The sequence below is a fragment of the Lissotriton vulgaris genome, chromosome 2_1 (genome assembly GCF_964263255.1).
Source record: "Lissotriton vulgaris chromosome 2_1, aLisVul1.2, whole genome shotgun sequence".
Lineage (NCBI taxonomy): Eukaryota > Metazoa > Chordata > Amphibia > Caudata > Salamandridae > Lissotriton > Lissotriton vulgaris.
This window is the reverse complement of record NC_141687.1, coordinates 293,188,290-293,214,228: the sequence shown is the minus strand read 5'-3', so window position 1 is coordinate 293,214,228 and position 25,939 is coordinate 293,188,290. Positions and strand designations below refer to the sequence as shown.

At 47.1% G+C, this 25,939-nt stretch overlaps 1 protein-coding gene across 1 annotated transcript in view; it reads left to right on the top strand.

Annotated features, from left to right (window-relative positions):
• Positions 1–25,939, top strand: part of PPM1E (protein phosphatase, Mg2+/Mn2+ dependent 1E) — a 632,124-nt gene that overhangs the window by 558,478 nt on the left and 47,707 nt on the right. The gene's annotated exons all lie outside the window — the stretch shown is intronic.

Here is a 25,939-nt window from a genome sequence, read left to right as displayed (position 1 = left end):
AGCCACTATAGAGCTTCGCCAGCTATGCGCAAGCGCATCAGCAGGCGAGCCCTAAAAAACAGCCGAGGCGGCGTTTAGACAGGAAAAGGAGCAACACGAATAGTGAAAGGAGCGAGTGAAAATACAAGCACTTGTATGGAGTGCTTAAACACAATTAAAAAGTCGCTCCAAAAAACGAGAGCAGTGGATGGACAAGAGTACTTCGTCCATGCTCTAGGGGAGAGTCAAATACACTAAGAGGCATGGCACATGCATCTCATGGCAATCAGCATTGAAGAATATGAGAGTGACTTGGAGACAAACAAATATTAAGCTGGGGGGTGGCCTGTAAATGTTGTATTACTTGTATAGCGCCCGAATCACCCCACATGGGGTCTCTCCGGCGCTTGTACGAATACTGCTGTGGAACCCTTCCCTTTTTCCCTGTGAGGCGCCCACTCCTGGGCACCCCCAAGGTGCAGCCAGGCATCCTAGCGTTTTTTGGGGCCGTTGTGGAGACTAAGCAAGCTATTGCCCAGAGTTGTAGAGTGGGGCCAATAGGCACCGAGGCGAAAATTATCAGGTCCGAGAAAATTGAGCCGAAGACCCGCCGAGGCGGGAAGTGAACCCAGGTCCCGGGCCAGACCTCTGCATCAGGGTCTCCCGCTGTAACCATTGAGCCACACTTCTCCACTTTCTAACGTAGAGTGAGTACTCAGTGCCTCGGTTATTGAGCCACATCTGCACTCTAGACTTGGCATTGCTCAATTGTCCCTGTGACTGCAAGGATCAAAGAAAAAAGCGTGATACTGGCTGATACTTGAGATAAGGAATGTGTGTTGCAACCACTGGGGCAGATTTATTACGTTTACATGCAGTGCACTGCAGCTGCCAAAGCTGATCTGTATTGCATGAAAGTCAGCAGGCAAAGGTGCACCATATCTACTAAGATTTAGTGCTGTTTCTCCCTCCCCTTGCAATGGCACACTTTAGGATACCTTGCGCCAAATGCATCATCCTTTCACTATAGTGTAAGGGAGTGTGCGTGATTTCAAGCGTAGGCTTTGTCCTGAAAAATACTATTCTTACACATAGTTTAACACTTCCCACTGTGTATGTGTGCTGGGCAGTTTGGAAGACATGCAAAGTTGATAAGATTTTGAGAAAAGAAAACTTTTCTAAAACTTTACGCCTGCCTTAAGGAGGTATACATTTTTGCTGCAAAGCCCGGTCTACCTTTTTACTACATAGGCCTTTGCATCAAAATCCATGGGTGTTTGGAAGGGAATGACCATGTACCATCTATCAAACACCTCTTTGACACAAAGCAGCACATAGGCCTACTTTGCGTTATTTTAGGGCTATTTTCAAGGTGAATCAGGATTTGTGTTTGTAAGTAAATCCCAATACAACACTTTGTGCCGGGTTTCGTCACTTTTTTTCAAGCAAAACAGGTACATAGTGTTAGTAAATTTCCACCACAATGTAATTTTTAGTACCTTTATTGTGCCTTGTGAAGAAGCGCCTGCAACCTTGTAAGTTTACCATAAAATTATTCTGTGAGTCTGCTGAGATCAACTTAGTTTTTCCTTGGAAAATACACTATTAATATAAGCTTACTAGTGACGATGAGTGTATTTTTTTATTAACAGTGTGTTAGATGGCAACATAATGATCTAGGTGTAAAAAATGACTTGTTGATAGTGCAGTGCAATTTCGACTCCGCCCTTACACATCACAGAAATGCATTTCTATACATACATTTGACATTACATTCACTGCGTACCTTAACTTTATTAACGTGTGTGAAGCATTAAAACACATTACTGAAATGGGGAAACAGCCATTACAATGTGGTATCTAAACAACGCGGGTACCGTTACCACACGTTACCTTTACCACGCAGGATGTTACAATGAATATGCCTTTACCATGCATGCCCTTATATCGAATTTCGATGTAAAGGTATGAACGGTTAAGGCGTATGCGTGGTAAAGGTTAGGGTTAAAAAACAAAACACTGCCATTTTGAAGGGATATGGAAGTCTAGCTACCTTGAACTTTTACGTATTTAAAAACTCTGGCCTGAGAACTACTAGACTGCCAGAACACAAACTCCATGGTCGCAAGTTGTCCTTTATCTTATCTCGCACTGCAAAAACTGAAATAGCATCCCGCAAATGTTGTACTGCTTGCTTCTTTGGAAATGTTAACCCACTGGCCGAGCCTGAAATGCTGACTTGCAGCAAGCGGAAGTGGAAAAACGAAGCCAGTGGTGGCTCCGAAGTTGGTTCTGACTGAGGTGCATTCTTCCTCCACAGAGTTCATGGATATAGATGGCAAAGGCAAGGATTTCACTTAACAGCAAAATCAAAAGCATTTTGCTTTGCAAGGTCGACAAGCTATTGCCATTTTATTTCTGTTTGCTAAACCCACTGAGGGGCAGATTTATGTTAACTGGCGCATCCCCAGGGATGCGCCAGTTAACATGCGCCACAGTGCGCCACAGCTCCGACAGCCATGGTGCGCCGCATTTATAATGCGGCGCACCATGGTGCAAAAACGGCACAGATGCGTGACGCATCTGTGCCGGAAATGTGGCGCATTGCTGGAGTTGCGTCGAAAGCGCGACGCAGCTCCAGCAAGGCTCGGGGGTGCCCCATTTTAACAATGCTGCGTCAAGACCTACGCCTGCTTCAAGCAGGCGCAGGCTTTTGACGCAGCATTGGCTTAAAAGTGACTGAGTGAAATCTCATAGATTTCACTCAGCCAATTTTGCAAGGCGCACCTGCCCCGGAACGCCCACCCTGCGCCGGAACGCCCACAAGCGGCGCAGGGCTTTACAACGTGACTCATCTGCCTAGATGCGTCACGTTGTAAATAGTTTGTAGGGATGCGCCACATTTACGCCGCCTTGCGTGACGCAACAGCGGCGTAAACGTGGCGCAAGGGCCTCATAAATCTGCCCCTATGTCTTTTTGGGTATCTCGGTTTTCATTCCGTTGGGCCCACTCACGAACCTTAAGGAAGCAGCAATAATCACTTCAATGAGGAAACAGCCATTACAAAGCGACGGTTACCATAAATGTAAAAAAACCTTTAAAGCACATATGCCTTTACTATTTATGCCTTTAAAATTAAGGGGCATATTACCAAGCAATAGCGATAATTATCGCTGAGCTGCGGCGATTTTTACCGCAAATAAACCTTGGTATTACCAAGGTTTATTGCAAATGCGATAAAAATCGCCGCAATGCATGAATATCGCTGAAAAGTCAGCGATATTCATGCATTACCGAGCTAATGCTCTTAGCCATGTTATCCACCTCCCATTGGATAACATGGCTAAGAACTGCTCAGGGCAGGTGTTAGCTTTTGGAGATATTCACGCTTAGCGCGAATATCTCCAAAAGTTGGTAATAGGAGATAGCGATGTTCGCGACTGTTTTCAGTCGCTAACATCTTGGCACGCCCACTTTGCATGTCATTAGTGATAAATATCACTGACATGCAAAGTGGGGCCCAAGATGGTCGCTATCTCCTACTAGCTGTCGCTAACTGGTGTTAGCGACAGCTAGGTAATAGGGAGATAATTTTATCTCCGCTTTCTTGGCTTTTAAAGCCAAAAAAGCGGAGATAAACCCCCTTGATAATATGCCCCTAAATTCGTTGTAAAGACATGTGTGTTAAAGGCATATTCGTAGTAACATCCTGCATTGTAAAGGTAACGCGTGGTAATGATCCCTGCGTTGTAACAGCCACGTTACGTTACGTTACGTTAAAATTATTTGTAACGCGCACTATCACCATCGGTTTCTTGGCGCTCATTGACAGGTAACGTGATCCAGAGTGAGAGGGTTAGTCATATGCGGATTGAAAGAGCAGGGTTTTTTAAAAGTCTGCGGAAACAGTCGTACTTTGGGCAAAGACGGAGTGAAGGTGGGAGGGAGTTCCAGGTGGAGGGGGCCTGTACAGAAAAGCTCAGGCCACCGTGCTTTTTTCTTTTGAATTTGGGGACCTCGAGGAGATTAAGTGATGCTGAGCGAAGAGCTCTAAAAGGGATGTGACGGGATAAGGCCGAAGAGATGAACGCGGGGGCTGCATCCGAGAGGGCCTTGAAGGTTGAGCATGCCAGTTTGAAGGTGCAGCGTTTGGAAACAGGGAGCCAATGCAGACTACGGAGGAGGGGGGTGACGTGCTGATGTTTGGGTTGGCGAAAAATCAGGCGGGCGGCCTGATTTTGCACTAGCTGGAGTCGATGGAGGTGACATGCCGGAATTCCTACGTACAGCATGTTGGCATAGTCGAGCCTGGAGGTGATGAGCGTGATGACAACTTGGATCAGGGCTTCTTTGGTGAGAAACCTGCTGATCTTGCGTATCCGCCTGAGGTGGAAGAAGCAGGCTGAGGTGACCGCGTTGATTTGCGGTCTCATTGATAGATCTTCAGAAATGATCACCCCCAGGCTTTTGACTGAGCTCACGGGAGTGGGTGCGGTCCCCAGAGATGTTGGCCAGAAGGTGGAATTCCATGGGTGGTTGGGGCCTCCTACCAAGACGAGCTCAGTTTTGGTAGGGTTCAGCTTTAAGTGGCTGTGGTACATCCACTCCGCAATGGTTAGCATGGTGGATTGGAAGTTGATACGGGAGGAAGGAAGAGAGTCTATGGGAAAAATTAACTGAAGGTCGTCCGTGTAGTTGAAAATTGTGACCGGAGAGTTGCGGAGGGAGGCTATGAGTGGTTGGAGATACAAATTAAAAAGAAGAGGGGATAGTGCGGAGCCCTGAGGGACACCGCAGGGAAGGGAGGTGAAGGGAGCGGAAAAGGTGGAAAGGTGAACGGACTGTGATCGCTGGTGAAGGAAAGATCTGAGCCAGTCAAGGGCCACTCCCTGAATGCCGGCGTTGTGGACACGGTCGATCAGGATGGTATGATCGACCGTGTCGAATGCCGCTGAGAGATGTAATAAGACTAGGGCTTGAGAGGTGTTTTTATCAGCGCCCTTCCTGAGGGTGTCCATGACTGCTACTATGACCGCCTCGGTGGAGTGGAGGGGTCTGAATCCCGCTTGTTGAGGGTCTAAGAAAGAGGATTTCTCTATGAAAGAGCTCAGGCAGCGGGTAACGTAGGTCTCCAGGATCTTTCCTAGGTAGGGGAGGAGGGAGATTGGTCTGTAGTTACTGAGTATTGTGGGATCTGCATTGGGTTTCTTAAGGATAGGTAAGACTGCAGCTTGCTTGAAGGAGGATGGGACCGCCCCGGTAGCAAGGGAGTTGTTAAGAAGTGCTAGAGGGGGGCCTGGGCATGCAAGAAAGGCTTCTTTCAGAATCTGCGGGGGACAGCAATCATTTGGGGATCCCGAACTGACTTTATGAAGTAGTGAGGCGAACTCTTGAAGAGATGTAGGTGGGAACTCTGACAAGGTACTGGTATTTGTAGGGGGAAGAGGAGGAGGAGTAGGAGATGCCGGGGTGGGAATGTTGTTTTTTATTGTTGTAATTTTCTCTATGAAGTAAGAGTTAAGCGAGTCACAGAGGGTTTTGGTCGGCTGGGGTTGGGGGGTGACTCTATCCGGCAGGGAGAGCTCATTTACGATAGAAAAAATATCTTTCGATTTGTTGTTTGAGTCCAAGATTTTTTGTGAGAAATATGCCGTCTTGGCTGCCAGGATCGATTGTTTGTAAGATTTTAAGGCCTCAGTGTAAACAAGTTTAAGCTGTGGGTCGTACTGTCATCAAGTTTGTCAGCCTGATCCTCTAATGAGGTCAGAGACGTGGGTGCAGTAGAAGCCAGTGAGTCATAAAACTCGGGCAGATTGGCCCTTTTCCAGTTGCGAGCCATAGTATTCTTAGTACGGGGAGGAGGACACAAAGTGTGCAAATGCAAGTGAAAGGAGATGAAGTAGTGGTCAGACCAGGAGCAAGGGGAGACTAAAGGGGGTGAAATGTCAAGGTTAGATGTCCAGACTTGGTCGAGGGTATGCCCTTTCAGATGGGTGGGAGTGTGAATGTGTTGGGAAAGATTCATGCCTTTTAGAAGGTCAGTGAATTCCACCGACGATTGGCTTTCGTGGACATCAGATGGCCAATAATTGAAGTCACCGATCACCACGATGTTAGCGTGGTTGATTGCTAGTTGAGCGATAGCGTCGCTGAAGAGTTGGGGAAAGAGAGGCATATAATCGGGGGGTCTATATACGAGGACACAAATAAAAGACGACTTAGGGGAGGTAAATTTTAGTGCTAGATATTCAGTATTAGGGATAGAGGTCACTGTGATCTCGGAGAAGATATGTTCAGAGCGGATGATAGCCGCCACTCCGCCACCAGACTTCCCTGCGGGCCGGTTGGTGTGCATGATGTAGTAACCCGTAGGGAGTGCTGCGAGAATGTCGGGGGCTGAGTCTTCGGTGATCCAGGTTTCTACTAGGAGAAGGATATCGATGGAACTCTGATACAGTAGTTGGAAGATCTCTAACTGATGGCGAATGAGGGAACGGGTGTTAAGATAGTAAATCAGTAGAGAGGTGGAGATCTGTGGTACTGAGGGGGAAGGGTCGTGAAGAGAAACTAGAACCGAGGAGTCAGAAGGAACAAGGATGCCACAAGTCTGAGCCGCTTTGACAGCACGGGCGGGAATGGGCCCTGAGGATTTAAGTCTCAGGAGGTCGGCGGAGGTATAAGAGTAATATTGGGCATTACGACGGGGCCCTGGGCCTGGTCGGCCGCGGACGGGTGCAGACGGGCTTGACTTGTGCGCGACTTCGGCGCGAAGTCGGCGCTCCCGCTGCGCTCGTCCGCTGCGCTTCCTCCATACTGCCATTAAATACTAGGGGTGAGGTAGCACTAGACCGCTAACCTGCGAAGGTTTCGTGCAGGCCGGAAGTGGTGTCACGAGGCAGGAAGTGACGCTCCTCGAGCTGACCCTCCGCACAAACGGCACAGAGCCGGGGCGGAACGGGGTCACGAGGGAAAGGAAATGCAGGTAAGTGCAAAGTGCGTATTACAATTTTAAAAAGCTTACTAAGCGTGCTATTAAAATCAGCAGCAAAATACAGTTTTTAAAAACAGTCCACAACAACACACAACCGCAGCCTAGATCGCCGCGTTTGTCAATGAGGCTGGGAGCTGAAAGCGAGGTCTATATACTCTGCAGGCTCGGCAGCACTAGACCGCTAACCTGCGAAGGTTTCGTGCAGGGCGGAAGTGGTGTCACGAGGCAGGAAGTGACGCTCCTCGAGCTGACCCTCCGCACAAACGGCACAGAGCCGGGGCGGAACGGGGTCACGAGGGAAAGGAAATGCAGGTAAGTGCAAAGTGCGAATTACAATTTTAAAAAGCTTACTAAGCGTGCTATTAAAATCAGCAGCAAAATACAGTTTTTAAAAACAGTCCACAACAACACACAACCGCAGCCTAGATCGCCGCGTTTGTCAATGAGGCTGGGAGCTGAAAGCGAGGTCTATATACTCTGCAGGCTCGGCAGCACATGCCACGTTGTAAAGGCATGCATGGTAATCGCATGGGTGGTTCCATAATAGGAACCTGAAGTGTATTCACTGTAGAAACCAGAGATTTATTTACGTGTGCACTAATGTTCAGTGTAAAACTTGAAATCATGTATTTCTTGTTCAAATTTTACACTTCAAGATATATTTGCTCAAGTTTTGCAGTAATTTTAAAGTTAATCGTGTGCATGTATAACCATGTATTTGAAATGCACATTAAATGCTAATTTAAGCTCGCGTAACTACAGGCCTCAGTGGAAATACATTTTGCTTCACCAGCATGCTTTCCCTTTTCCTTGCAGGTTTATTATCATTATTTTCATTAGCTAGAGAAAGGCTTAGTGGCTGTATTAGATGGCTGAGGCTTGGAGGGAGCCTTGGCAGTGAACGTGGAGAAACAATAGTCAAAAGAAGCCTCTCTTCATCATGTAACAGGATGGCAAGATGTTCAAGGTCGCGAATCAAAGTTCGAATTCTATATAATGCGAACATAAAGCAATGTTGCAGATGCACTCAAGTAGTAGTCTGATTGGTCCCTGGTCGTGTGATGGAGATGAGAAGTTTCTGAATCTCCTGTTACTTTAAATTTAGTGTTCTAATAGAGTTAGGAGAGATTCTCTTTAGACCTAGAGAGGTACAGACCGCTCTGTTTGCCCTGTTCTTGCAAGTATGAATCTTTATGTTAAAAAAGTAGGGGCCTGTTTATGAGTTTTGCGTCATGTTTGCACCACACAAGGTGGTACATGCACAACACAAAACTTAAGTAAGATTTATGAAGCCACGCAAAGCCACTTAGCGTGGCCCGGAGTGGCTTCATAACTATGGAATTACGCAACGCAGAGCAAATTGCTTCATTGTGTTACTTTGCTCTGGGATGGAGTTCCATGGGCACTGCATGGGTGCTCCCATGCAATTCCCATGGCTTTTGACGCCATCACAGATTTACCAGAACTGGTAGACCTGAGAATGCGCCAAAAAGTTATGCCGTCCCAGGGGAGGCGTAATGCGGAGAAGTATCTCTATTTCTCCTTGTTTCTTCCTCTTTCATTGTGTGCTGCGCTGTGCAGCACACATAGAAAGAGGAATATGCCCCCCAGGGTTTTTGTGCAGGAAGGGAAGGTGCCCCTTCCTGCACAAAAATACTCCTGCATGCAACACAGGCACCCTTGCATGATGGTGCAAGAGTACCTGCGTAGTGCTGCCAAAAGGGCACCAGTGCATGAGAAAGGACAGGAAAGCATTGTATTGTCTTAAGTACAGCACATTCCTGCCCTTTCCCTGTCACACAGTGCATCGCAGTAAGATGACTTGATGCGCTGCACTGCGTGACTTTTTCTTAAATAGGACTCTTATTTCCTTTTTTCTTTGGCCTACTACTGGAGTCTGATCATGCTGACACCTTCTTTTGTGCTCCCAATTTAGATGACCCTATATTTGATCCATGTTTAGGGGGGAGAAGGGAAGTTTCTTATAGAACACTCGTTTGCTTTAATCTGTGTTTATACAATTGTGATTATCGCAATTGGACATGTCACTCTATTGTGTCTTCACCTACTGAGGAATTTCAGCTTACCTTTTGTATTGCTACATTTATTCAACCTATTCTTGGTTTCCATATATACTTGCTTGATTGGTAATCCAAAATAAAACTCTTGAACTATTTTCAGTGATCCCTAGTCCTTATTGTGGAGTCACATTGGATTCATAAATTAGAAATGAATTGTTGATGTCTTCTCCCTTTCAATGCTTTACGTCAGTTTATTTACAGTCACCCGACCGTAAATAAAGTTGGGTTCACAGCGCTGTCCGTAATTTCCCTAGTTCTGTCCTGAAAGCAAGTACGCTCTGTCCTAGTAAGTGGAGTCCACGCCGAGTTTCAAATCGTGAAACGGAAGCCCCATGCTGCGCTTTCACTTTGATAGCGGCCGCGCACATTTCTTTGGATGCAGCTTGTCTAAAGAAAGGGGCGTGGCCACCATTGATGTGAACGCGTCACATGGACGCTTGTAAACAAAAAAATAAGCACAGACTCTATACTTAAAGCTGACCGCACTGCTAAAATAAAGAACGAAAGAAACGCGGCCGCTAATATTAAAGCTGGCCGCAATTAGTAATTAAAATAAAAATGGGTGGCGTGCTGCGACGTAGTGGGTGGAATATGGGCAAATCGTTGAACAAAATAGTGCTCACAGCCAAGATAAAGCAGACGGTGTAACAAGACAAGTAAAAGGTCCAGTCGTAACAGAAGGTTAAAATGCAGACTGCTGCACCATGGTGGTACTAACAAGCCTATTTAGGAATGAAAAGCAACAATTTTGCAAGGATGGTAACAGGAGCCAATTGAAAAATGCGCGGGACATGGGCAGAGCTTTAAGTCCCTACCGCAGTACAGCATGCCTCGCAGAGCAGTGCATGCGCTGCCCAGGCTCGACCTAAAAACGGCATACATCACAGCATGAATCATTGTACGAGCAAGGTAATGCTGTGAATACAATACATTTGTTTTCTTTTCGAGTTTCAAATACTGCAACTATTAAAGCTCCATCTATCTACCGCCTCCAACTGTCTAATGCCAGCCCTTACATACGTCATGTCATCTGATTGTCTGAATCCGTTTGCTTACAACAATATTCCCACGTTTTAGCAGTGATTTCGATACTTGACCCGCTGCATTCAATTTAGGGGACTAGTACTTATTTTACGTCATCAGACCAGAGCAAGAAAGGAGAAGACAAAGATAGAAAAACAGTGCCACAAGGAGAAAGTAAGAATGGAAAAGAACGCGCAAGAGTTAAAGAGACAGGATTGCTGGAATGGTGCAGGAAATAGGCAAGAGGGTGGATCAGTACTAGACAGCTTCGGTATTCAGCGACTCCGGCATTTGGCTGCTCCAACTGGGGGCTCCAAAAATATTCTTTGGGCCCTTGAACATAATTTTTTACGAATTAACCTCTGCTTTCAGGCTCACCTTACACATTTCAGATCTCACATTAAGATCAGTAATGCTAAAGAAAGGCCAGCCGCAGATAGTGAAGAGACTGAGCCTGTAGCTTTCTCAACCTAGGCTCGAATTTGAAATCTCTTACAAAAAGAACAAGGGAAGCTAAGAGGTAAGGTTGCAGTAAAGGGCGTGTTGGGGGTTAATACATCTAGCATACCCCGTAAAAAGAGAGCTAAAGGTGCACCACAAGTGCCACAAGTATCGGAGGAGGAGGCTGGTAGGGAGGTTTTTGAGTTTGGGAAAAGCTCTCTTTTAGTTTCTCCAAACTCTCCAAACTCTCCAAACTCTCCAAACTTAAACGCTGGTCGGGATACATCCTCTTATCTGTCAACTGAGGTTAAAGCAAAAAGGGGTAGGGGGCGCAGTAAAGCTAAAGTTAAAGCTAAATCCTCCACGAACTCTGCATCCAAAATAACCCCATCTCTGCGCTCATATTTTAAGGTGGTCCCCCAGATATTGAGTATTGGTAAAGAACATCCGCAACACAGCAACAACATCACGGAAACTTTGCCAGGTGCAGAGATCATGGCAGGCAGCGGGCAGGCTCTGCCTCCTGTGATAGAGGGCATAGAGTTTGCCTCTATGAACTCCTCAGAACTTCAGCCTCAATCCCTTAACTCCGACCTCTCCCACATAACAAGACTAGAAGAGGCTTCATCTGCCGCGCCTAACGTAGAGAATCTGATGATTGAAAACATCGCAGATTTAGCCGACCCAGCTATACAAAACCTTGATTTGACAAGGGAAGTAGGAGAAGGTGAAGCAGTACCTCCCTCTCTATCACAAGCAGCTAGTGCTCTTACCAGTGATGTTATTAGCATTGATCCTGCCAATATGGAAGATAATTTTGAGGCTGGCATATTTTCTGAACCACCCGAGCCACCTACAATTGTTCAAGAATCAAGTGGGGTGGCAGGGTCATCCTCATCCTCATCCTCAGAACCTATTTCTATGGCCTCAATACAATCAATGTTCACAGCTTTATCAGCGGAGATTAAACAAGGCTTTGCTGAGTCTGCCTCTAATCAAAGAGAGATAAGGAGTTTCTGCGAATCTCTTGACGAAAGAATAGTCACCTTGTCACTGAGAACCCAAGCTTTGGAGGAAACTGTGGGCCAAGTAACGATGAGGGCCGAGGGCGCTGCCGAAGATATTACCAGACTGAAAAGAGATGATCAAGCTCTGTCGGATAGAATGGAAACATTAGAAAATAATGCGAGGCGTAACAACATACGCATTTTGAATGTTCCAGAAGGAAGTGAAAGTACAGACATCAAGAGTTTTATAATTACTTTATTAAAGGAAACCTTAAATCTTTCCCATTCTACTGAGGAGTTAGCAACGGACATACAGCGCATACACCGGGATCCTTTCAGACTCAACCCACAGCGGTCTAAACCCAGGAAAATTCTGGTAAACTTTCATACCTACTCTTTGAAGGAGCATATTCTAAACCAAGCGCTTAGGCTCAAATCACAAACATATAAAGGGTTTAACTTTCAGATTCGTTCAGATTTGTCCCGGTTCACGTTAGACAAACAGTGGGAGTTAGGCCGGAGAATGGATGCTTTTCGAAAATTTGGTGCTACGGTACAGATGGGCTTCCCTGCATCGCTCAAGATAATGTTAGATAACAAAATGTACAACATTAGATCAGTGCAAGCAGCCGACGACCTCCTACTATCTTTTGGTAACAGGAAACAGAGGGAGTAAAAAATTTGAGGAGCTGAAAACGCATAATAATAGCACCAACAGTTCTGAATGCCTGTGCACAAAAGTCTTGTTAAAAATTGGAATGGTATCAAACATTGAATTACCAGAAAAAAGAAGGAGAAAAAAAAAAAACACAAAACGGATTAGGGTATAAAGGTGAAAAAGGAAAAAAAAAAGATGTATCTATAAAAAAGAAAAAAAAAAAAAATAATAAATAACAGATAAAGATGGAAAAAAAAAAAAAAAAAAAAACACAAACAAAGCAATTCACTAAGACTTTCACACAAGAATAGTATTTGCCCATAAGATGTGCAGAACTTTTAATGGCGAGTTCACACTAAATATAGTAGAGGCATACAGGGTCGAGACGGGGAAGAGCTAGGGGCACTACTTCCGGAAACTCTTCCGGGTGGTGAGTACAGGGTTTTCCCAGGGGGGGAGGGCGGGGCACGGGGGGGTGGTGGGGCATAAGCACATTTTCATAGAAGAGCTCCTTTCTTTGTGTTTAATTAAGTGTGTGGATACAAGGTTTTATACTCATCTCATCTCAGATAACATGAATCTATCCAAGCAGTCATACACTTCACTAGTCCTACAGTCTGTTTTACCAAGCAACGCAAAACGCAAAACCACAACATAATGAGTAAACTCAAATTATTATCCTGGAATGTTAATGGTCTCCGCACCAAGCCCCGAGCGAATAAAATTATGCAATATCTGCGTGATACTGATGCGGGTATCATTATCCTCCAGGAGACACACCTAACAGAAAGTGAGATACACGACCTGGTCCAAAGGAATAGATGGATAGAATCCTCCATTTCTACAACACAAGGTTCTAACATACGGGGGGTCTCGATCTTCTTTAAAAAATCAGTAAGGTTTAAGATAAAACAACAAAAAGTGGATTCTGGAGGGCGTTGGGTCATTGCAGCAGTTGAGTTAGGAGAAAGGAAGGTAACATTAGTGGGCTACTATGGTCCAAATATCGATGACCCCTCTGTATTGAAAACCCTCTTCAGTCACTTGCTAAATTTCCCTGATCCGGTGATTATAGCTGGGGATTTTAACATCACTTTAGATCCACTTTTAGATAAATCCCCTAACAGTAGACAAAAAACCACCTCTAAATCTAGATCGTGCTTATTAGGCTTAATGAACCAGTACGACTTTATCGACATTTGGCGGTTTAGGGAAGGCCTGAGGCAAGTCTTCTCTTTCAGGAACTCTAAATACAGACACAAATCAAGAATTGATTTTATTCTTGCTAGTAGAGTTCTGGCTGACAATATTACCTCAATACATTATAATCCAATGCATCTCTCTGACCACTCCGCAATTGTGTTAGAACTAAATTTGGGCATGGCACCTCCAACAAGAATGTGGTCCTTTGATAGGTCTCTACTAGCAACAACAGAGGATATCGAATTTCTACAGTCAGAAACTTGCCACTTCTTTAATACTAATAAAGGTACAACTCCAATAGGAAATCTATGGGATGCATTTAAATGTACATTGAGAGGTCTTATTAAAAACAAAGTCGCCTATAGAAGAAGGCAATATGCAGAGGAAGTAACCGCTATCGAAAACAACATTTTAGTAGTACAGGCCGATATAGATAATATAGGTGTAATCTACAACGGTAATGATAACGGCCTCGCTGGAAAACACGCTGAGTTGGACAGACTAAAGCACTCACTATCAGCAGTTTTAGAGAAACGTGTCCTTCAGAGATGGGAGGAAAGTAAGCTTTCGCATTTCCAATATGGGGAGGGAGCAGGGAAATTACTCGCCTGGAAAACTAAATCTGACCGGGTTCGCAACAACATCTCGTCTGTTATATCCCCGGAGGGCACCTTTTCGAGAGATGATGAAATCAGAGCAGTTTTTAGAAATTTCTTTCAAGCCATTTATACGGACGACCTAAATGTTACCCAGAATGACATCACGAGTTGGCTAGAAGGTATCTCTCTACCATCCCTAACACCAGAACAGAGCCACTCTTTGGATGAGGAGATAACTATTACAGAGGTAGAAGAGGCAATAAAGAAAGCAAAGGGAGGAAAGGCTACTGGCACTGACGGCCTGCCAAGCGAAATATATAAAAAACTTATCACTCAGGTCTCCCCAATTCTAGTTATTCTTTTTAATCAAATTCTAAGATACGGCGAAATACCACCTGAATCATGGGACAATGCCTCCATAACTCTTATTCTGAAGCCCGGCAAACCCCCTACAGACTGCGGTTCATATCGGCCCATTTCTATATTAAACGCCGATTATAAAATCTTTGCCACCATATTGGCAAAACGGTTGGGTCGGGTGGCGCCAGATATTATCGCACATAACCAAAAAGGGTTTATAAAGGGGAGACAGCTTTGTGAGCTCACGTATGAATTATTAGGCTCTATAGACATCGCTATAAAGGAGGTTATCCCCTTGGATGTCCTCACGTTGGATGCAACCAAGGCCTTCGACCGGGTGAATTGGTTATACCTGTCGGAGGCCTTGAGGAAGTTCAGTGTGGGGGACAGATTTCGGAGAACGTTGAATTTGTTATATAGGTGCCCATCTGCCTCACTTTTGATAAACGGGGGTTTGACTGAGACTTTTAGGGTCACGAGGGGAACTAGGCAGGGCTGTCCCCTGTCGCCCCTTCTTTTCGATGTATATATCGAACCCTTTGCCCAATCCTTAAGAGACAGCATACTTATTAAACCTTTTATTTTTGGTGGTTGGAACAAAAAAGTTGCACTTTACGCAGACGACATTATGATTTTCACAACGAACTATGATGAGGCATACCCGGAAATAATTGACCAGGCTGTGGAATTTGGTAAAGTCTCTGGGTATGAGATTAATGCCCAAAAGACAGAGTCTATGTCTTGGAATAGTAATTCAATTGGCAACAATGGGACATCCAAAACCCAATTTCGGTACCTGGGGATCAATATAGTTAAAGACATTAATTTGATAGCTTCACTTAACTTTAATAAAATAGCCGCAGAGTGCCGGAAACATATGAGAGACTGGTCACATCTTCCTCTCACTGTTTTGGGAAAGGTTAACCTAGTGAAGATGAGTATCTTACCTAAAGTTTCTTTTCTGTTTAACTCTATTCCACTTTTTTTTGATTCAAAATTGATTGCAAAGCTACAGAGCGCGATTACCAGCTTTATTTGGAATAGTAAGAGCCCAAGAATTTCGTGGAAAAAAATCAGGCGACGGAGGGAGAAGGGAGGGTTAGCTGGCCCAGATCTCCAAATTTATGCATGGGCGTTTCAGCTTACGCACACCCGTATGCTACTTAAAACCCCTACATTAACAGGGCTGGGCCTTCTTTTTTCAACGTTACTTGAATGTGAAGGAGTAGACCAATCAGCTTTTTTGTTTAAGTTTGGTGACCCCAAATTTTTCAAAAAAATAAAACTGAAAGTTCTACAAGGGATTGCATATACTTGGTATAAAGTGAGGCATGCGACAAATGTTGGATACTACTCTGGGAGGGCTCCTATATGGGGTCTACCCATCCCCCCCTCATGGACAACAGATGCCCTTACTAACCCACTAATAGAGGCGGGCATAAATAAATGGGATGACCTGTTTATGGATGGGACATTACTTCCATGGGACTATCTAATAAATAGAGTAGGCACAAGATTTTCGAGATTTAAGTATATTCAGATCTCTAGCTGGTTACAGTCATACAAAGAGCAGCCAGCACGGGTTAGAAAGTTACCTATAGGTGGCAACAGCGACTTGGTAACTTGCCTCTTGGACAGCCCAGCTGTTAAAAAAGAAATTTCATGTTGGTATAACAAAATAATCGATGAAATAGATGCCAACTTTCATCTACCGACGTCATTATGGGCTGAACTTATGCCAGGTGTAGATGTTGAAGAACTTTGGTTAGCTTCTTGCTCAATGCTCTGGGATTTAGTTAAACCAGCATGGCTTCGTAGAAACCATCTATTTACTATACACAGGGCATACTATTCCCCTCAGAGGTTGACTAAGTTTTCTTTAACTGGCCCAGTCTCATGTCCAAGATGTGGGTTAATCGCAGCATCAGACACCCATATGTTTTATGAATGCCCAAACCTATCCGGTTATTGGGAAGCCATTGGTAATAAGCTCTCTCAACTTCTGGGTGAACACATCTCCATAGACCTTGCTTTAGTTATATTTGGTCTCAGGAGTAAAATCCGCAATGCCGCAACTAATCTAATATTCTACTCCATTCTAGCGGCCCGTAGGGAGATATGTAGGCATTGGAAAGACGCGCAACCACCTACAGAGCATGAATGGCGAGCCTCACTTCTTCAAATTTCCAAACTCGATCTTGCCAGAGCAGGTAACCCCAATAGGAGAGCCTTTTGGGCTTTGCTAGGATAGCAGTGATAAACTTGGGGTTTTTTTTTTTTTTTTTTTTTTTTTCCCCAAGTCCTATGATTAACACGTACATTGCTTATCCTTGCTGCCATGACTGACAGTCCTGGAGCTATGGGGGTCTCGATAACTTGGACACTATCTCCTGAGGCACATCCCTAAGCAAAGATTATGTTTGGCTGCAGTGATTTGTGCTGTGGGGAATTGGTCTTCTTCCCTCCCGAATGTACTTTCTCCCACCAGCTATAAGCTGAGACAGCACTGCACGCGACCACTCTTTCTTTGCTCTGTGGCGGTTCTTTGGTTTTGATAGATTGGAGCTATGCACGTAAATGAGGACAAAAAAAAAAAAAAAAAAAAAAAAAAAGAACAAGGGGACATATTAGCAAGAACCTTGTTAACATTTTCGCCGTTTTAGCAGCAGGAAACTGCCGCTAAAACGGCAATAATGGGCTTGCTAATGTGCGTTATAGAATTCCAATAGAAACCCAGGTTAGATATCCTGCACATCCAACCTGGGCTTCTATTGGAATTCTATAACGCATATTAGCAAGCCCATTATTGCCGTTTTAGCAGAAGTTTCTTGCTGCTAAAACTGCCATAATTTCAACGAGGTTCTTGCTAAGATGCCCCAAAATCTGCAAAAATGTATTTGGATAATGAAAAGATGGCACTTCGGATCTGTGTCAAGGATGGACTACAGATATTTGCATTTTGACGTTCTAAGGCTCAGGGTTTTGTCATCTAACCTGTGGAAAACAGCCCTCAAGTGGGAATTGCGTTCCCGGACACTGCCAGCAAATACCAGGGTTTGTGCTCAAGTTTATCACCTCGTGAAACCAGGCTGGGCCTCTCGTACTGGGCCATGAGAACCCCTGTGGCCAGGAATTCCCCAGGCCCGACCTGTTTGCTTGTTACAGGCCAGCATGCACCTCAAATGTCCTGCATACCCGAGGTCGGAGTCTCTCTCCGGTTAATAGTAGCCTGACCTGAGGTCTAGCATGTAGAAGCAAGAGATGTGAATACGTTAATGAATTTGGCAACTACATAGAAATGAAGGAGGAGCCAAATTCTCAAAGGGGGCTGTGAACGAGGAATTCATTTTTCAGCTGTTCTCCCCACCAGGCATAGTGATCCTCATTTTCCTGGAACATCCTTAGAATTGCAGGTGTGGAAATGACCCCTGACTAATAATTTTTATGTCGCGTGAGAGAGCACACATTTTTTACGTGAAAAAGAGTAAGGGGCATATGATCAAGCCCTATTTTTGCACTTTAAAGGCCGTTTTCAGCCGAAAAGCGGCGATTTAATTATCGCTCTATTATCAAGGACACGCTAACGCGTGTTTCCGTGAGTTAGCAGGCGTCATTTCTCTACTTTGCATGTCAGCGATATATATCGCTAATGACATGCAAAGTGGGTGTTCCTCCCTAAACCTACATGGAAACAGCCGCAGACACAACTACTCACTATTTACAATACTTCTCCGGACCCGGACGCAATAAAAAAAGTCAAGCTAAGCGGGGGTATCGCAGGATTTTAACACCTGCTTTATTCTTGACTTAACCATCATTTGTATGGAAGGTGGATTGAATGGTTAAGTGCACACTTGGCTATTAGCAAGCTGTTCAGTAGCGATGTACAATTAGCGCAGCAGTTCCAACGTTATTGCCGTTTATCGCTGTCTATCGCAGGATTTTACATCGCCTGTGAGCTAAGCGTTGCTGATACGCCACTAACACGGCCATGTATTCCAGCGATAATGAAAAACGCGCTAATCACGTACAGCGATAATTATCGCTTGTCCTTGTTAATATGCCCCTGTATACTTTTACAGTGGCAAATGCTATCAAGTGCACGTTCTTTTAGGAAGAACAGTCCAGAATTCAAGACATAATGGCAAATTTAGAGTCCGCGATGGAGAAAAATCTGCCAAACTTAAGAGTTCTCTGCCAAGGTGACATAGGTTTCTCTATCAACGAGGCTGTATTCACCACTGTGAGGGAGCAACACACCCCTATGTAAAATCCACCAATACTTGTGACTGGTGGTGGAATTCCATATATCAAATGTAGACCCTGGAAATGTGCAGCGTGGGGGTACTTTGCCAGTGTCCACATAGACAGTCACCCTAATATCACACAGAGGTTTTTTTTACCAAGATAAGGTTTATGTACTTCCTCTGTGCGTGGTGGAGTTTCACCCTGGAAACTCAGACGAGTGGCAGGTAAGTCATTCTAGGTGAGGTAGCTGATTTGCCACTATTTTCGTCAGAGTAACGTCTGCACATCTGGGTCAGAGGAGTTTCTGTGGGGGGGGGACATCAGCAATAAAATCATATCAATAATATCATTTTATTTTCCTTTTCTACCCTGCTGAATAGCAGTGGGGCGACTCTCTTCCGCCTTAGCAGAGGAGCCACCGCTGTCACATTGCTGAGAAGAGTCAGAACCTCGGAAGCAACAACAAGGGCCTAGATAGCAGTCCGAGTTTGGCAGGTCCAATTAGTTCTTAATCAGGAAGCTTTCATATGTGATATCATTCTAACACGTTTTTGAAACAATTATCCTGAGTTCCTACCATTAAGTCACCAGCCCAGTTGTATACCATCTCTTGTGTTTTTCTTTTTATAGTTAGAACTAACCTTTAGTTCAATATAGCTACCCTCCCTAAGGCGAATGTAGGAATTTTGGCTACCTCTTCAGAACTGAATACAAGGAAAGGTGGGTCACCATGGACTCATTCTGCATAAGAATATTTGATTAATTAGTAGATAACCAATTACTCCATACAATTGATTTCGAGCATGGGAACAATGGCTAGCCTCTAAATGTTAAACCATATTTTTTGATTATGCAAGTAATGCGGCATCATCAAGGATTCTCTGAGACAAAGAGGGGGAGATGATGTAGACTTACGGCTAGAGCGGTCAACTTCAAAGCTGTGGACCCGGGTTCGAGTTTCGGCAAATCACTAATCTTCCTGTGCCTAACTAATATGAATGTTTCCTCATTTTTTTTTTTTAAATCTGTTTTATTGGTACACTTGGCATACAGTTACATTTCTTGTGTGCATAATTCAAAGGGGAAACAACAATTGGAGTAGCTCGTACATCATCAATGCGAATGTTGGCGACGGTTGAATTTCATTAAATGCTCTTGTAAATAAAGAACTCCATCCGTTGTCATGGGGCGGTCACTGCATTCACCAGACCATTCGCTTCACTGCTACAGTACAGTGTAATTCGCCCTGCCGACCTTACTAGGGTGCCTGACCTTACCCGTCAGGGCGGGTAGCCTAATGGCCAGCCGCACCCCCGGTGTTCGCAACCCTCTGGCTAGTGATATAGCGTGATGTCCCTCAGCAGTATGAATAACCAACCAGGCCCGGTTCCGGGCAACTTGTATGTGTGCTGTGGTCGGCTAGGATGTTCAGTGTTACGCCTCCAAGGGGTAGAAGGTTGCGGCAGTGGCTTGCCTGTGTGCTGCACTCCTGTGTTTCGTCGCCGTGTGTCAAAAGTGAAAGGTGTGAGTGGGAAAGGCAGTTCCAGCGTGGTCAACTGGGGGGTGTCCTTTGCCGTAGATGCCACTAATTCAAACTGGGGAAAAACAGGAGAGTAAGTGAGGGTGTAAAGAATCCGAACTCGGAGGAGGGGGGGGGAGGTGGGGTGCTGCAGTGTGGGTCCTGTCTATGCAGTTTCGGGTGTAGTAGTCTCGCAGGGTGCTGGTCTCAAGTGTGCTCGGGGAGGAGGTACGAGTGGTGTGTGGTAGCTCTAGGCCTCGGGTGGGGGTGTATCGGTGGGGCCGACTGTGTGTGTGGGATCCGCTGACAGGTGGAGGGGGGGTAGGGTAAGGCGGGATGGGCGGAGTGATTGGGGGGGGGAGTGGAGAGGGGAAGGGGGGGGGGGTTATGTGGGCGAACGATGGATTGCGGGGGTGGTGTTTCATGTCTGTATGCGCGCGGCTCCCGATTCTCCCCTTTCTCACTACGCAGCCTGTTGCTCAGACATGTCCCCCCCGTTCCACTGGGGAGGAGCCATCTCCTTACATCACCCCTTTATCGTGGCAGGCCCTGGTGAATGTTCTCAGGAAGCCCTCCCATGTCTGGGCTATCGGTATGGCCCTCCGCCCCGCCGTCTCTTCCCTACGTAGCACCGTGCCCTCTGCGGTCGCCCAGTAGATGAGGGAGGCACTCCAGTGTTTCGTCAGGGGCGGTTCCGCGGCTTTCCAGTGACGGGTTATGAGTCTTTTGGCGGTTATCAGCCCCAGATCCCAGAACCTCATGTGTGCTTTGTTATGTTTTGTCCTGGTGAGGAGGCCCAGCACACAGGTGTCCCAGTCGTGACGTAGGCCCAGCGCTGTCCCTTTCGTCAACAGCGTGTTAACATCATGCCAGTACGTCCGTAGCTTGGGACATGCCCACAGCATATGCAGGAGATCCGCATTCAGTAGCGCGCATCGCGGGCATTTGGAGGTATCCAAACCAAAGTAGCGGTTAATCTTGTCCGGGGACAGGTATGCCCTGTGCATGATGTAGAACTGTATGATTCTGAATCTCGAATTGCGGGGAACGTGTTGCGGTCCCTCTAGGATCCTTTCCCACTCTTTATCCGACCAGTCCCTCCCCCTGTCTGCGGTCCACCTGTCCCTGAGTGACTGGAGGGAGGCCGTTGTGTGGGATCTCAGCGCCTGCGTTAGCCAGTGCACAACGTGCGACCCTGCCCCCATAACGTGCAGGATGAATGTTTCCTCATGTAGCGAAACTGGTGCTCATGTAAAGCGCTCTGATACCCTATGTCGCGGGTCTATTTCGCACTATATAAAACTCTAAAAAATAAAATAATTCAAAGGTTCATACGACCAAAGGGGAAAAAGCTTTGATGACTTGACTAAGAGACTACAAATTTTGCTTGGGCGATTGCAGGTCAACATTTTTTCAAATGCCACGTGTTGAATGATTCCTATAACTACATACATATTTTCGACCTGATAATGTCTTATTACTTACCGGTAATCTTCATTACCCCGATTAGGGTCCTCCCCGTCCCAGTCCTAACAACGTGAGGCAGTCCTGCCTCCACCCAGCCAATCACAACGCCAGTATTCAAAAGTTACATAAGCCCCTCCCACCTACCGCCATGCCTGTTATCAACAAGACTCCGACACAAACACAGCGGGAGGGTACAGGACTGGGACGGGGAGGACCCTAATCGGGGTAATGAAAATTACCGGTAAGTAATAAGACATTACCCCCTCATGGGTCCTCCCCGTCCCAGTCATAACAACGTGAGGAACTCACAAGCAGAGAACCAACAAAAAACGCAGGACACCAGGGATCCATGCAGAGTACAAATCAGTAAAGATCAATGAACAGCAACGTCCAAGATGCCAACAGAAAAACAGCCAGCAGAGGCATGTAAAACAACAAGCCAAGAAGGTAGCACAAATACGGGACGGGACAGCGGGTGGCCGCCCAACAAATTCCCGGATAGAAAACTCCTGCCGCCCCAGCCCAGGAAGCAGGCACAGAACGTGTCTAACGACCCAGCACCAGAGACGGAGGAGGCAGACCCAAAGGACCGAAAAGGCAGGCAGACGCCAAACGCACCCACTGACCAACCTCAGAACCGGAAAACCATATCCCCGAAGCCACACCTCCACAGGAGACAAACAGGGCAGGAGAAAATAGAAAAACACCAGGGAACGAAGGTGGGAAAAACCGGAGAGTCCAGCGAACCACCAAGGAAGGGGGAACAAGGGACCCCCCCAGCAGGCAAAACAGGAAGAATCACCTCCAGCTGCCAAAGGAAACGGGAAGAACCCACAGGCAGAAAGACCGGAACAAGCCACAAACCAACCCAATCCGGCAGGAACTCCCACCAGGGAAAAGAAACGAGCAGAGCACCCAAAGCACCCAACCGACGAGCAGAGGTGATGGCCAGCAAAAAAGCCACAGTAGCTGACAACCAGAACAAGACAGCTACCAGCAAGAGCTCAAAAGGGGGAAACATCAGCCCCCCCCAAACAGCTGGCAAAAACCCAAGAAGGCACGAGTACAGGAGAGACCGGCCGACGAAGCCGAAAGCCTAGAAGAAACCGACTCTCCAAAGGGGCAAAAACCACCAAGGAGGCTCCAGGACCCCGACAAGCACGAACCGCCGCCCACTGAGAAGACAAAGCGGAAGGGGGAAGGCCCTGTAAAAAAAATAGTCCTGAGAAAATCCAACACAGAGGTAGGATCCCCCAGCACAGGAACGACCCAATGGGAAGAATACAAAGAGAAAAAAGAACCCCAAAGACGACCACAGCACCCAAGGGCCGAAGGCCGACATGACAACGGGATGCCACGAGCCACTACAGAGGAACAGCCCAAAGACGCCAACCACAGCCGCACAAGAGCCAGGCCGTCAGAAGCAAGTGACAACAGGGCAAAAACCAGCTGTGGACCAAAAAGCGGAGCCGGAGTCAATGAAGTCCGGCCAAACCCGACCCCCGCCAGCAGCAGCAGGAGCAGAAATCAAAGACAGAGAGGCCAACGATACAGACACCTACACACACACCCTTACATCCCCAGACTATGCAGGAGGAGAAATAGGAGGGAAGGCACACAGAAAGCCCGAAGGCCAAGGAAATATGCAGGGGCCATGCAAATCCACACCAAATTGAACCAAACAAAGAAAATGCGCCGCCAAAGCGAGCACAGAGGGCATAAAACAGAGGACAGGAGGAAACGGCCCAAGCAGCGTCTACGAACGAAAACGCAGACAGTCCCGAACACAAACTCAAAGCCCACAGAGGAGGCACGGCCCAGAGAGAGCTGCGGGAGCCCGAACCACCAGAGGCACAAGACACACCAATGAGCCATAGTGTTGTGGGAACAACACATGGAAGCCAGCAGGAACAGAGACATGCAACTGGTCCCCCCAAGAAGGCTCAAGCAGCAAATAGCCACGGGAAGGCCAGCACGAATCAAAAAACTCGGCAGCCACCAAGGACCCCAACGTGGTGCCCAACCCCAAGGACAGGCGTCCAAGGACAACAAGAGGAGAAAAGGGAGCTGAAAACGCACCCCAAACACCAGGTCGGGAGAGCAAAGTCACCAGGCCAAAGTAGGAACCAGAACAGGCGAGAGAGGAACCAGAGCCATGTAACCTGCACGGAAAAGGACCCAAAGAGACAATCAGAAGAAACACCAAGGACAGGAGGAACAGGCAAACCCAAGGAACCACAGCCGTGGAGGCAGCCACCACCTCCTGGAACCGCAACCAACCCCAAAGGGCAGAAGGGCGACCCAGTAGGACCCACAAAAGAGCCAACAGGGAAGAGAACCGAGCCGGAGGGTGAAAACAACCCCCTGCAAAGTGACGAACAGGCCCCGAGAAACCGAAGGCCCCGAACAGGAACCAGAAGAAAAATTGCCAGAACCACAACAAACCCCAGTAACCGGAGCAAGGCCACAACGCCACCGTCACCAGAACAGTCACAAGGAGGGTGGAAGCAGAAACCGGACAAAAGCCACATAGAGAAAAGCCAACAGCACCCCCCAGGCGGTCACCCACCCAGGTATGGACCAGACCTGACCCTGCATAACATAGAACAACAGGTGCAAGCAGAGCGGAACCGCCAACCAGCAAAAAACCTGCACAGCAGGAGCCAGCACCGCGGAAAAAACCTGGGGAACAGGCCGAAAGACAACACCCGAAACAGAGAAAGGAACCCATCCACAGCAAACCGCAGGAAACGCGGACCAGCCAGACGGATGGAACGTGAAAAACAGACAACACCCAAATCCAGGGAAGCCCAAAAAAAATAAAAAACACCCACCAGGAAGAGGGGAATGACAGACCGCAAGGGGAACAACCGACCAGCGGCACCAAATGGTATAAAGCCCCGGGACACAGAACCGCGCAGAAATTAACCAACGAGCGCCAGAACCAAGAACAAAGAGGAAGAGGAACCTTGGCCCCGCTCCGCCACCGGAACCAGCACAACAGCGCCCAGAGACAAAAAGAGAACGACGCCCAAAGAAGAAGGTAAATGTAACACGGGTCAAAGGACAACGGAGCAACCGTGAAAACAGCCCAAAAAGGGGGACAGCCCGGAAAGGAATCCGGAAACCAAGAGCGAAGACCGACAGGACCGACCAGTCGGAAAGCAGACCGGACCAACAAGTCAGGAACAACGGATCCGAGCCCCCAAAACCGTAACAAAAACAGCAACGGAGACAAGGAACCCACTGCCAGATGAACACCAGGAGTGGGACACAGACCCAAAGAAAAAGAGACGCAACCGCAACCACCAGGTCACAGAGACCCCCCCTCCCAGGGCACAACAATACCCAAAGCCCCGGACGACCAACACCAAGGGGCAGCCGTAGGCGCAACAGAGGCCGGGAACCAAATGGAACACAGCCTCCCCCACCCCCGACCACAAAAGGGCTCAGAGGAAGACAGAGCACCACCACACAGACTGTCAGTAGAGGGAGCCAAAAAGCCAAGGAGCCACAGAAAAACAGACAGTGGACCAAGACGCCAGGACCACGTCAGCCGAGGAGAAGACTCAACCCATCAAGCCAAGACAGGAAGGAAGGCCCGCAAACAGCCAAACTCCACACAACCCATGAGAAGGAACAGTGAAGTACAGACCGAACAAGAGCCAGCACGCACCCCAAAAGAAGAAGCAACACATGGAAATGCAGGAAAGTGAGAGACAAAGTCCGCCAGGTGAAACCACCATCCCAGAAAACGAGGAAAACCCTGCGTATCTGCCGCAAGCCATGCATCAGACAGCATGGAAACAGCCAAGGCAGGCACAGGTGAAGACGACCCTTCACACATGGTGAGTGAACCCGAGCATTCGAACCAAACAGGAACTCACCACACAACAAAGGAAGTTCCCAGCAACCTCCAAGCAACACTGCCCCCAATCACCAAATCACAGAACGTGAGACCGGTGAAAATTACAAGGGCAGCCCTGTAGTCTCCACCCACAGCCCCAGGTCAAAAGACCATGACCGTGGGGGCCGGACGCTGCACTAGAACCACAGCCCGGAACGACCCGGGGCCAGGACACCACGAAAACTCCCCGCCCCAGCCCAGCACATGAACGGGGAGAGTCCCTGACCCCAGAACAGGAGCGCAGCTGACCGGGGGACCGGAGCAGCCGCGCAGAGAGAAAAACCCACAGGAAACAATGCAGAAGTAAAAAACTGCAAATTAAATACTCCTGTGAAATTCACACAGTAAAATAACGCAGAAGCATAAAACTGCAAATGAAACACTCACGGCACCGTCCTGAAGAAAGCCAGAAACAGAAACAGGAACCAGGAGCACCAGTGTTCCGACCGCCGTCG